Source organism: Cardiocondyla obscurior, linkage group LG09 (assembly GCF_019399895.1).
Source record: "Cardiocondyla obscurior isolate alpha-2009 linkage group LG09, Cobs3.1, whole genome shotgun sequence".
NCBI lineage: Eukaryota > Metazoa > Arthropoda > Insecta > Hymenoptera > Formicidae > Cardiocondyla > Cardiocondyla obscurior.
The window spans coordinates 4,031,227-4,045,000 of NC_091872.1; the positions used below are offsets into that span (position 1 = coordinate 4,031,227).

Genomic DNA, 13,774 nt, shown 5'->3' on the forward strand with positions numbered 1-13,774 from the left:
AGCAGACGTGTGGTCAATCTCGTATTAAATTAAAAAAAAAAAAGAAAAAAAGAAAAATAAAAAGTAAAATAAACTACCGTTATTCCCGGTGAGCTGCTACGTGTCGAAGATAAACCAAGTAAATAAATCCTACCAAACGAACAACGCAATACAATACATTGGCGACAACTGCAGTCAACGTTAAACGACAGCGGCAAAGCCATTTTTTCTACGGGTAATTTATTTCATTAAAAAGTTCAGCGCGATAACTTGAAGTTTCAACGTTTCGGTGTCCTTTCTCTCATTCGCGAGGCTTTTGCCAGCTCGTTAACGGCTCGGTTGGCTCGTGCGTTTTGCCTTTCTCCATCTACCCTATTTTCAGACCGATGTATAATTCAAGCACGTTCTACGGCCGCCAGTAACGCAAAATGCGTATACCGTTCGATCCCTCGATTTATAATATATCCGTGCGTCACTTCTAACGCTCAACGGTACCATTAATGGTGATTTGTCGATCGAATGGTACGAGTCACAATGTTCGATTGTTTTGCATGCCTCCATTGTTCTATGTTAAACTCGATGTAGAGTTAAAAATCTGCTGGTACGTAATTGTATAATTTTATAAATTTGCGTGAAACTGTACTTGCCTTCGTATGAAAAAACATTACAAAACTCCCTTTTTTTTTTTTAATTTTATTAATATTGAATGTGGAAAATTTTTAAGAAATTATATTGGGTTATTAATTAACAGGGTATGTCAAGCAGTCTAGTCAAAATATTAGAGACTTCTCTTTTCTTAGATTTATAGTTTGCTCTTCGGGATCAGCACTTTTATCCTCGGTACTAGCAAAAAATTTTCAATCTTATCCCGAGCCAAATGTTTCCGATACATTTTTTTTTTTTTTTTTTTTTACCGTGGCTATACTTGACTCGTTTTCGAGGGTCCTTCGACCGAAGCTCGTCCTGGGCGGATCTGATGTCCCTTAGTGTACAGCCTGAACAGGTTCGGAGAGCGGCAACAAGGGATACGGAGTTGAGGCACGATGAGGAAGAGCATAAGGATGCGGAGGAGGTGGAAGAGGATAGGGGGAGGGTCTGACTTTGTTGTTCGTAGGTAGGTTTACAGGGCCAATCTCGCTTTGATGTCCTCTCCCCTCGGCCTCCGAGTCCCTTTCCGTACAACCCCCTTACGACAGAGGGGTACGTACTTCGCGCGACGTGTGTCATGTACAAATACGTGGGCGATGCGCGCACACATACATCTTGTTCTATTCTCCAGTTTCAAATTTCAGGGCACATAATTATCATAAATTGCTTACGCTGAGATATTACTTAGAAAATGAATACACAAAGCAGGCAGTGGTAAAATTTTTTATATTGAGCACAAAATACAAAGAAATAAATTATGTTTTTATCAATTAAATATAAAAAATTAAAAGAAATGTTCAATATTGTTCGTTATATCATTATTATTAGTATTTCTTTTTTATAAAGAACGATCTCAAGTACTACGAAGCGCAAAGTATACATTGAATCATTATTAACATCCGTCTAATTACCGCGTTCCTGTACAGATTGTCCGGTCTTTCCGACTTGGCACAAAGATAAACCGGGGCCGACAATGAAATTCTCAATTAATTGACCGACCCCGCGCTGAAATCCGCCGTGTCGGTCAGTTCGGCACGCCCGTTATTTCGAATTTTAACATCTTCTCCTGTCTCGCGCATCGTGTAGCACCAAATCGGTCGTCTCGATCGCAATCGTAAGCGCGGTCCATAAATTCAGTCAACAGTCGGTCCGCAGCCGCTTGTGGGCACGCAATCGAGAAGAACGCTCAAGAATTCAAGACACTGAAGATGAAGGTAATTTCTCCCGACGGCTCTTTAGTTTGCATGCCTCGAACCGAACACCTGCGACCTCCTATCGGCCGATCTTCCCCGACGTTTCGATATCAGTAAAGCCGACCACTCGTAGCTTGTCCATCGCTCGAGAACTCTGTGTTCTTCGGATCGCGCTGATATCTTCTTTTTTTTCCCCCGCGCAAATGTCATATCGGATGGGTATTCGTTACGAAAAATTGAGTTGCTAAACAAGTTGAGATCTTGTCGATTGAGTAATAACAGCGACCAGTATCGCATTAAAATATTCAAAAGACATTTTTCCTTTTTTACTTTACGGCTCTTCAGAGTGTTAATACTAAAAGTTAATATATGTAAAAAAATTCTTGAATGAAAAATTGCTCCTAAATTTATACACAAATTGTTTACAAAATCTTTTCGTCAAATAATAATCACGCAATAATAAACAATAATTAAATTTAAAAAAATGTTTAAGCCCAACGTGAAACTGAAGGGTATTCTTTTTTTTTTCTTTTTCATCGAGAATGTATCGCATAAATTTCGTAAGAGTATAAGCCCTTTTCTCGATTACGAAGTCACGTGTGCTCGTAATATTTTAATATACCGCGAAAAACGGGAGAATTTAGGTTTGCATCTATCACATCGTATATCGGCTGTAGTCGATAGCCTGTCAAGAGCTTACACATCTCCGCGGGACATTTAACTGAAGTTTTACGCGATCTGATGGCCGACGTGTTACAAAAGAGCCGGCCGTTCACTAGCTCGCCGCGTTTATGCGTTACGTCGATATATCGACACGGCAATAAACTGTGCGCGTGACCGGAAAGCCGCAACGCCAAGTCGTAATCTTGCAAACGGTAAGTTGCGAAACGGGCATAATCACGCGTTTCCCGCGCGCGAATCTCGTCCGAGCTTATTTATTCGCAATTCCGCGTTAATTCGGGAATTTATGCCGCCGACCGTATCAACGCCGCACGCGGCTCGAGTCTCCCCCGGGATATCCCTTAAGTTTATACGACCGGTTTCACCGTTCCCCTTTTACTTTGTCGTTGATATATGCGCACGCCTTCCTTTTCAATAGAAAGAAACTTGATCTTCGCCGTGAAGAGGGAAGATGATTCTCTTCGCTATGTAATCTAAATGCATTTTTATATCTTCTGCGCGCGACGCAGCGAAAGAAGAGACGAAAAGTTAGAATAAACGTGAAGTTAAAGGCGTCTACATCGTGCGCTGCGTTAGAAAATTATTTTGTTTAAGATAACTATAAACAGACAATATTGCATATTAATTTAATTTTTTATTCGGTTGAACCTTATTAGAATTGTACAAATTTAATGACTGCGTATAGATTTATGTTTTAATCGCACACCCTGCGCGTGCAAGGAATTTATTTAAAATAATTAATTAAACGAGGCCGAGACGTACATCGAGTACGAGATTTAGCCACGATATGATACTCGCGCTCTCTGAGTAGATTAAATTCAGGTCCATGTGGACTTTGAATAGAGGAATTATGTTAACAGTGTGATAGCTATAATTTCTTAGTGACTAAACTTGACCGAAGGTAAAAACGAGAGTGCAACGAGTGTCTCATTCCTCACGTACACACATGGGGCATACATACACACACACACACACGCCCCCGGGAACTGTACAGTCTTCTCTCTTCACTTGTTGCGCTTTACGCGAACACAAGGAAGTCATTTCGTCGTGACGTTTCGCGAGCGCGAATTAATTGTCGACGTTAAATTGTACCGTTCTTAATCCGCCCCAATCGCGAAAGTCCGAGACATTTCATTACGACGGCCCATAAAACGTTGCTCTAATTTTCCAAGTTGAAGATTAGATAGCGCAGCGTTGAAACGCTCGTCGACGATGACTATTTCCCTGAACGATATCTATCTGGAGCACCAAGATTATAACGCTTACAATTAGAATCGTGCTGATTTACTAACACACATTTAGAAAGAAATCTCATACAAGCAATACATATACACGCATACATGTGCATGCGTGTATCACGACTGCGCGATTTGATTATTTTGTTTCAAAATTTATTGGCAATCCTGCTTTACAAAATCTTGATCAATATTTACTAATAAGATTTTCTAATATCAGTTACCTACATCTGAAGTCCATTTACTCCAAAAGTTTCAGCTTCTTTTTAATTTAAAATTAAACCAAATAATAGTTGTCGAGATAAAAATAAAAAGAAGGAAAAATCAAAAAGACAGATAAACGTCTGTTTATGTCGATCTCCGGTATAATTGATAGGACTTTTTTGAATCATAAATAATGTGTAAATCTACGTACGATTACGCGCGATCGCTTATAAATTTTTACAAAATCCCCCGTTATGAACGAGGGGCCGCGGCGGCTAACGATTCCCATTTCGAAACACGATCTCGTTACTTTCATTATCGCGCAAGCCGCGTAAGGCCTGGCGCGATACGTCCATATACGTAATGCGTTCGCCGTGCGTCGTGAGCGGGAATCTGTACGATCCATAAAGATTTTTATGGCGACGTCCTGCGCGCGGTATCAGACGGTCTCTTTCTCTCTCGGTTTCCGGCCCTGACCGCAACTTCTCGTTCCGCAAGGTAATATCGGCCGAGGATCGTCGACACTCGTAAAATCGCGATGAACACCAGCTCGACGCTGAGAGAACGTGAGGCAAAAGGGAGATGATAATGCAATCCGATATCCATCTCGTTTGTGCGATTATGCAGTTCGATCGATTAAGTAATACACGAAGTTATTGCTTCGTTTGTTAGAACAGAGAGAAATCGAATGTACTAAATCCTTAAGCGGTGGATATATCTTGAGCTCCGCATACGTTTGTTCTGCGCACACTGAATTTGCGGTAACGCGCGCCCGAAGATGGGGAATTATAAAAAGAAATCAGTTCAATCGAGAATGGATTAAAGCGTCGATTAAGATATTATTGTAATAAAAGAGAAAAAAGATTTTTTTTGCTGTTAAAAAAAAAAAAAGTTTATTTATAACACCTTGAGTTCTGAATGATGAAAGAGTAACGAATTACATTGAAAGTTATCTGATAAGTGTGCCCATTTGCGTGCATAATTGTACAATTAGTTTAATTGCCCGGAGCTAAAGTTAATTTTTTCTTTTTCTTTTTTTCTTTTTTAATAATACATCGACGCTTACGAAGTTCCGCAAGGCAAATACGTTATGGAAACACGCCGGCAGGTCTGCATTGAGTTAGTTGCGCAAGGAAATCTTCTTCGCGCCGTAAAGATTTTTACGGGTGCGTCTTACGTGTCTCGGTCGGTACTCCGATACTCGTTTGACCACCGACCCTGACCGCAACTTACGCGGTAATACGATCAAACATCGTGAAAGATCGTAAACCTCGATGAACACCGTAGAACATTATATCAAGAGCGAGGAGAAAAACGACACGGCCCGGGGAAAATAACGAGAGCACGCGATCAGGGTCATATCACCGAAGATAAGTTATGCATTACCGTTTATGAGTAACTTAATAACGTTTTACTTTTGGAGATAAGACTCTTATGGGCGAAACTTAACCACGTCTTAATGCGACAGTTCCTCCGTTCCTCCCGCGCGGGAAACTTTATTTCACTGGTCGTTAAGCCCCGCGGAACAATCCCTCGGTTTATAACTTTATAATCATTCTATACTGAGAAGCGAAACATTTCCAGCTACACCTGCTATGTATTGTAAGCCGGCGCGAGTTGCCGCACGTGGAGTAACAATGCGGGATGCGGAAACTTTCGCGCGTAATCGTCGAATTTGCACATAAATCGGCGGGGGATGTCACGCTCGCACACGCCACGCGATTTATCCCACCTACGGGCAATTATTCACGCGCTTACACGAGACGACGCGACGCAAGCTTCCCGGACAGAAATTAATTTCACGATAAAAATCTGTGGGACTCGTAAAAAAAAAAGAAAGAAAAAAATTTTTTTTTCGCGGATTATTCCCGCGACGACCTCGAGCCGCGTCTCTCGTGACAATGCGACTGCAAATCGCGAGCGATCGTAAAGCCTGACGTATATCATCGATGTTTAAAACCGGAAAAGGGAGGACGGGAGCCCACGCGAAGAGGGAGACGAAGTAGATCAACTGTGAGATGAAGCGAGAAAAGAAGAGGCGGAGAAAGAGGTCTGCCAATATCCGAGGACATTTACGTTCAATTATTCAGTTTAATTAACCGTCGCCATTAAACACCTCGGCCGTTAACGATTGGCGATAGGCCGCGTAACGGCGCGGAATGCTTTTCGCGCGATCAAAGATCAGCTGCGGTCGCAACTTTCGCCTTTATGGCAAAACTTTGGATTTCGTTGGCCGCGCGCGGCGTCTGCACGTGGTTCTCATTGTGCAGAAAGTTCACGGGTGGTTTGATAGATTCACGTTGAATTGCGTTTGATTGTTTCCCGACAAACTTAAAATTAAGTCTATTTGCGGAAATTTAAATTATGCGCTTTGGAAATAGAATTTAAACTTAAATCTTCATTATCGAGGTAACAAATGTATGAAATGTAAAGGCAACAGAAAGAGGGATGACATTTAAAAAGAAGAAGGTTATCTATATGTTAATTGGAAGTGCGATTTAATTAAAAACTCTTATGAAATAATTCCGAAGAAATTACATAAAAATCAGTCTCGTTATCATGTCTGAAATGCTTCATAGATAGAACAACAGGAACATTTAATTATTTTTCTCCACAGATATGACAAACATGGAAATTTATATGCGTGCTAAAAGAATAATGATACCACGCGTCATATTACAATTATTATTATATCGCGGAGGGCGATGTGCAATGGACTGGGATAAACCCTATGTATATAAAACCTTTACGATTACGATAATTGACGTAATGTAATGTAAGGCCACTATTAATGCGGTTCGTTAAACAACGATTCGCGTAATTAAAAATGATCGGGCGTCACGTCTCCTGTCAACACGCGAATAACAAGAAGTACGTTACGCCGTTGCTGGCGGCGCGATCGCTTTCGCGTTCCTTTCGCCGCGAGCAGTCCTGAAAATTTTTACACCACGCGCACGTAAATCCCGGCGAATTTAATACTCGTCTTAACGTCCGCGAGCGGTATGCAGATTTACGACGGCAATTTATTACACATTTTAAAGCCGATGACGCGGAAAACGCGAGGGGGAAGGGGTGGCGTCGAAGGCGGCACTTCCTCGCTCTTTTACTACGAGCGAATACGCGGGAGATCGAAGCGGATTATCGCATTAGATCCCGTTATCTCGATCTACACTCGGCGACATTCGATCGAAGAAATCGCATTTCCGATGATTGGTGCGCGAAAGAAGGAAAGAGAAAAAAAGAAAGAAAGAAAGAAAGTAGCGCGGCATAAAGCGGAAAGAAGAATTCGTCGAAAGGAATGAACGAGAGAACGATATCGCGGTGAATCAACGATTCGAAATCCCGCGACGGAGCGGCTTCGGCAATGCGAGAGGGAACGGGGCGGAGAAAGCGGGAACGGGACAAAGTCACGTATTAAAATCGGCATAAAACGTTATTATCCGATGGCGTAATTCCGCGGTACCCGATGGTAAGCCCCGGCGAGAATCGCGGACTCGCAGTCGCCGGCACGGAAACTCCAAGTGAGAGAGGGTGGATTCCGCACCGAAGTTCGAGATAATGCACTCCCCCGCGTCTCCCTTCCCTCCCGAACTCGCCTCAGCGATTTGCTTCGCGCGCTTACCTTCTCCATCGCTGCGTTCTCCACCACCTAGAAACCAAAAGCGAAGAATTCAATATCAAATTCTTTTAAAAAGAACCCGCGCACCCTGGGGAAGGGATGGAGAACGCCGCGAGGAGAGCAAGAAGATATTGCTGCATTCCTACGGTACATAATGAGCTGTGAAATTTCGAGAAGGTCACCGTCAGCGGTCCGCTATCGGCCGCAGGAATTATATTCCTCGAATCCCTACGTTGTTAAGCGACTCTGCGAGAATTCGGACTTGGAGAAAAAAGAAAAAAAAAAAAAAAAATGGGTATGAAAATGCTTCTATCTGCGTTCTGATTGAACATCGAGAGTATGGATTTTATTGCACCTCGATAGAAAATCTTCATACGTGTCGCACTTGTTATTTATCTCGAATGAGATTTCTTATTTTTCACGAGCAAAATAACGGAAGTGCCTAGTTGATGGCGAGAAGTATCAGATTTTTATATCGTTCATAACGGCACCATATAGCGCCTTATCTTCAATATCTGCAGTAGAAAGACAACGGAAAATGGCACTTAACATCGTGCTTCGTAAAACGGATGAATTCTCGATTGTCGACGGTGTAAACAGCCAAACGGCGGAATATGAATATACATTTATACGCGGCATAAACGATCTGACATCGAGGCGATAAGATGACGGAATAAAATTCTACGTCGGTCGCGGAAAAATAATTAGTGAGCGAATGCGCGAGAAGCCGGGCGATGGGGAGATACTCGCGGAAGAACACAATGGCCAGAAACGACAACCCACCGGACGGCCTTGAACTTTTACTCTCTTCCTTTTTCGCAACGAAATTAATCGAAGCCGCAGAACTCGATCATAATTCATACGCGTTTTAACTCCACCCGCCGGCCGTATGATCTAACACCTGGGCACGTAAAGAGCTCGCCCAGCTGGCTACGTCGTAAACCGTCTTCCGGAACACAAACCGCTACCACCACCGGGATAGGCACTATCTCTCAGTGCTTACTGGAACGTCGTAAACCATTCCGCTGGTAAGCACCTTCAAGACTTTGTGCGGCTTCTTCTCCCCTACGATTCGACGCAAAAAGATCTGGCATCGAAGATCTCGATCGTGATTTAAAATACCTCGCGTCGCCCAGGAAGTAAAGCGGTGACGAAACTTTTTTTCCGACGGAAACGTTTAGAAAGCGCGTGAAAGAAAGACGGGTCGGTGGGTAATATTTCTTGACCTCATCCAACAATAAATCGCTTAAAAATTATTATTATTAATTAATCCATTTGCATGGATATCAGACTTATCCAATTTATTCTCGTTACGAGTACTGCCGTTGTGCCATTCGCATCCGAAGTCGACCGCCGGATGTATGAGAGAACACAAATAAGTTTCTGCCGTAAGTACGCATCATGCAGATCCCAACGGCATGCATTATGCATATCGCACCGGTCGCCGTTGATTGCGAGTCGTACCGAGGTTACTGCCGGTTTTACTTCCGCACGAAAAATTAGTTATATTTTTAACGCATCGCCAAGCAAGTCTGTCGCAGTCAGTTTGCGCGCCTCGTTCCGCTCAAGAGATGAAAGTTTTGCGCGTACTTATCTAATTTTTTTTTTTTTTTTTTTTTTTTTTCTTTCGACTTACCACTGGTCTCAAGACTCTTCGTGATCGATTGCGATTATCGCAAGGTAGTTCCAAAGAATTTTGCCATTACCTGCAACAGAAAATGAATTCTCGGTTAGTACATAACAATCTATGTTAAAAATGTTTCGAAAGAAAAATTGTTATTTAGAAAAGTACGAACTTATCTTAAGATTTTCTTTTTGTTTTAAGTGCACAATGTTTTAACGTGTCAGGTCTGCTAAACTTTTAACAGATCCGAAGACTTAATATTAAAATGTCCGAAGAGTGAGCTTAATGTTTTAACTAGATTTGAATACAGAGAACGACAGGGGGGAAAAAATACCGGATGCCAGAACTAATTACATCAACGTCATTTAGCGTTAACTAATTCGATGTTGTCTCTTATAAATTATACGGAAAGTAATGCCATAATCTGAAAAGAGAGAGCAAATCGTTTTCCCCGAGTTAATTAAACCAGATTGTTAGTGCAACTCAATTCCGGCATTAATACATATAATAGCTAACAGAAGCGCGCTGCATTTCATCTGATCACCCAATCTGCTCGAGTCCCATCACGTTGTTTAAACGCGGGCTTAATTCTGACGGAACGATACGTGTACGCCGGACATCTTTCATTATTTCAAACGGATCAGATAGAAGCTCCGAGGCAATCGACTGTAATTCTCGTGCAATTATTTGTCCTATTAACACCACGTATATACGCACCGATACCAACAAACTTGTCGATGCAAATCTCAATATTCATCTTGCGATTTTTTAATTTAAACCTGGATCAAAGTGTGCAGAAATCAAAGCAGCTGTTTAGCTCCACAATTATTGATCGATTAATTTCTTTTAATACGTGCATGTATTTAATACGTGAACGAATCTACGTGATTTCAATCATGATTAACCGTTGATATCATCGCCCTACTGTTTATCGATCTCTCTTACATTTGCGTTTTCTTCAAACTGCACTTTCGTTTTATCCGGAAACATCTCCCGCACCTTCAGCACGACGTTTATGCGACCTTTACGCGAACTTTGCCCACCCTTCATCTCCCCCAGTATATATCTCTCTTCTTCGTGCCCTTCTCCAGCCCTTTCGGTTTCTCGCTTCGGCTCTTACATTTATTTCATTCCGCGCTTCCTCCGCCCTCCGGTGGCAGCTCCGCAGCCACCCTCGCCGTCGACATCAACAAACATCTTGATTATACCGTGAAAGCCGCCTCGACTACGAGTCCTGACTAGAAGCTGGAAGACTCGCCCATCGGAGTCGACGAGAGGTTCCGTTCTTTCTCACCCCCTACCGCGCCTCTCTTAACTTCGCCCTCGAGCTTTACTCTCTTTCCCGCTCCAGGACCTCTCTTCCTTTCAGCTTGCCTCTATCGCCTCACCTTCGTAACGATGGAGAGCATACGAACACTGGAAGCCGCCTGGTAGTCTGGTAGTATATTTGCATGCGAAATTAATGCCTTTCTATTTCGGTCTGAATTAAATGCAAGTTTGCATAAAGAAACGGCGATTTATTCGTTTATTCTTTGAAGGGGTGAACGGGAAAAAGGGGGGAGAAGGGGGAGTGAAGGCGCCGACTGAAGCGCGAGAAGGGAACGAATCACCGTGGTCTTCTATCCATCCGAATCGAGTTCTCTAAACCCTCTCGCAATCAGAACGAACAGCACAGTCGTTCCTCTTTCTACCCTTCGACCGCACACCTCACCCGCCATCGTCCCGCTTTCTTTCCCCCTCGAAAAGGGAAAACGGTAAGAAAGTAAAGAGACTCGAGGGCGCGGATGTACGGCACCTGCCTGCGTTTATATCATTTTATCTCGGGCATCCTCCACCAACGAACTGGCGACGATCAAATGACGACTTTGCAAAAGACGTTAAACTTTCTTTTCGTTACAGTTCGACTAACTGTTACCGAAATCGCTTTGTATCGTTTAAACGCGGCACGTTAGATTTCCCATTATTAAGATAACACAGCATTACGTAAAACAAATAATTCTGTTAAAAACATAATTTTAAAAACAAAAAGCTAATAGAAAAAGAAAATATCTTTTCTCAAATTTTTACATCTATAAAACGATATTACAGCAGCGACGCTGTTTCCCTTTTTTTTTTCTGATTTACGTATTTCGTCATGTCGTTAAAGTGTCACAGCTGTACGTTTTACGAGTTTAATAAAAATTAGAATGGTATCAGCAGTGGTAGGAAAAAAAAAAGAAAGAAACAACGACGCTGATGGTGGATGGTGGTCGTTGAACGATGCATGCATGCGACCAGAAAACGACCTGCGAGCATACCTAAGCGCAACTACTGGCAATATATTACAAAGCCTCGTTACTTTTGTTTCGTTTTCCATCGTTAACGCGCGTATATGCACGTCCGTACGCTAGAATGCTCTTTAGGATAGCAGTGTGCTAAAGAATTAATTTTTTCCTTTAAATCGTAAAAAAAAAAAAAAAGAAAAAAAAGTCCCGCCCGCTATAATGTAACAAATCTCCCTACTTTTTACTTTCTAGTTTTATTTGATTTCTCGTTTCTTACTGCATGTGATCAAGATGTAGATTCGGGATACAGCGAAATTAATATTCGGTATAATATTCGATATAATATTTTGGAGTAATGAGAAGAATGGAGTGAAGGAGGCGGAACAATAGGATCGGACCGTGCGGCACTTGGCGAAGAGACGTTTCGTGCTTTTCGACAATGATTTTCGTGGCGAATATTATTAGGAAGCGATCTAAATTAAGGAAGTTGAAAAAAGAAAGCAATTTAGACTATAAAAACTAAATTAAAGTGTTCGCTACCGTTAGTGAATAATGAACTGCCGGAGGTTCGTCAGCCGTATTCATTTCGCGTGTAAATTTTCAGATCGATCAAAGAATCAAAAAGACCTCGCTTTACAACGTAGCCAGTTACTTGTATCGAGATCGAGGACGACTCGATGTAAGTACAGGCTTTGCCTGGATATAATAATTAAATATTACAAATAAATCGAACGATAGTAACGGATAGGTAACCGGGGGGGAACGGGGTGAGCGGGGAGAGGCGAGCGCGAGCCTACATGCCGCACACTAGGTATATTCCCTTACTACTTCCACTCTCGCTTTGTCCTTCTCCAGCGGTCGCGCAAAGCACACGTACTCCCTACGCGCTATACAGCAGCCACGTGTGTCCGTGCCGAAAGTAATTCACACTTCCTTTTAACGAAAACCCTTCCGGCACGATAACTACAATTAAATTATATTTTTTTTTTGTTACAGATTGACGCAGCTGCATCCACCGCTGTCAACGAAAGTGTCGTTATCGCCGATATTAATAATTATACAAACCGCAGCCGGTTTGTCGGTCGTTCCGGGAGTTTCGCTAAGTATTCGGACGTAATTTGTTAGCTTTATTCTAAACGCGAGTACCGGATAGGAACGCGCGAAAGTGACATTTTTTCGCAATTGTAAAATCACGGTCGGGGTGTTCGCGAGTGACTTGTGCGCGGAAGGATGACTCGACACGTCCCATCTGAGAGGAGAAGCAGGCCCGGGACGGGCATCCTGCATCGGCGGAGCAACTTTTAGGTAAATATAAATTTTTTTCTTTTTCAGAAAATCTTTAAAAAAATTTAAGTTTTACCTTTACATTAATTTACATACTAACAAGTCTACATTAATGTTTTATTTTATGTTACAGTCACCGGCCGAACTACAACTCCGCTGAAGCTCATGCAGATTGGTAAGTCGCATGATTTTTTTTCGCAGTATGTAATTTATGATTTCTTCATATGGTTTCTTCTAATCTAGAATAATTCCCGTGACTCGTGAACATTAATTTCGGCCCTTTTAGATCGAGCTCCGAGCAAATTAATCATTTATTAAAAAATTATTAAATATAAAATCGAGAATTATACAGAATATTTATAACATCACAAATTTTTGCACGCGTTGTAAATTTATCTGTGCTTTTTATCGTATGTTTTCAATAATCGATAATATCAATGGAAGTTTTAGAGAGAGAAAGTATAGTTGAAAAGAAAACGAGCGTAGGATACGAATTACCTTATAAATTGCGCTATCCACCGGTTGGAAAGGTGAATATTTCGTAGAGCAAACACCGATAAAGGGACTATCCTCGTTTTTTAAAATAAAAGGACGAGGTGATTCGTCGGAAAGGCTTTCCGATGGGCGAATAGAGTATACAATTACTTTGCTGCATGGAGAGTTCGCCTTTCTTTCTTAGGGACCAACCATTCACTATTCTCGACGTGACCTATCTTTGTTCGTGATATCGTTACGGTTACTCATCATCCTTAATGCACGTTTGGCACACACCATCGTATAACGCGCGAGGTAACTATTCAGAGAAAGGATAGTCAAAGAACGCGTCCCTCAGCAGTTAATCGCCCCCACGAATTACATTTCATAGGTTCAAAAGAATTTTATGGCTACTCTCTTGCCGAGAGGGTGCCGCGGGGAACGATAACGGCGAAACTTGGAAAGGATTCTTAAGCCAACTGCATCTTATATACTTCATACGGGAAGTAGCTCGTTAAGCAATTTATTTACATTAACTTCTGAATACCCGGAAATTTTATAGAAAATGT

General features: G+C 42.0%; 1 protein-coding gene across 5 annotated transcripts in view; it reads right to left on the minus strand.

Annotated features, from left to right (window-relative positions):
• The window catches only part of LOC139105842 (Krueppel-like factor 6), a 286,889-nt gene that overhangs the window by 40,677 nt on the left and 232,438 nt on the right, over positions 1-13,774 (minus strand). For 3 of the 5 annotated variants that reach the window (XM_070662146.1, XM_070662148.1, XM_070662147.1), the window contains one exon: positions 9,196-9,265. The exons of 1 other annotated variant lie outside the window; for it this stretch is intronic. The gene's annotated coding sequence lies outside the window, so the exon portion shown is untranslated. Of the gene's footprint in view, positions 1-9,195; positions 9,266-10,128; positions 10,713-13,774 lie in introns of those variants that run through there. One more of the 5 variants, XM_070662149.1, reaches the window with a different exon arrangement.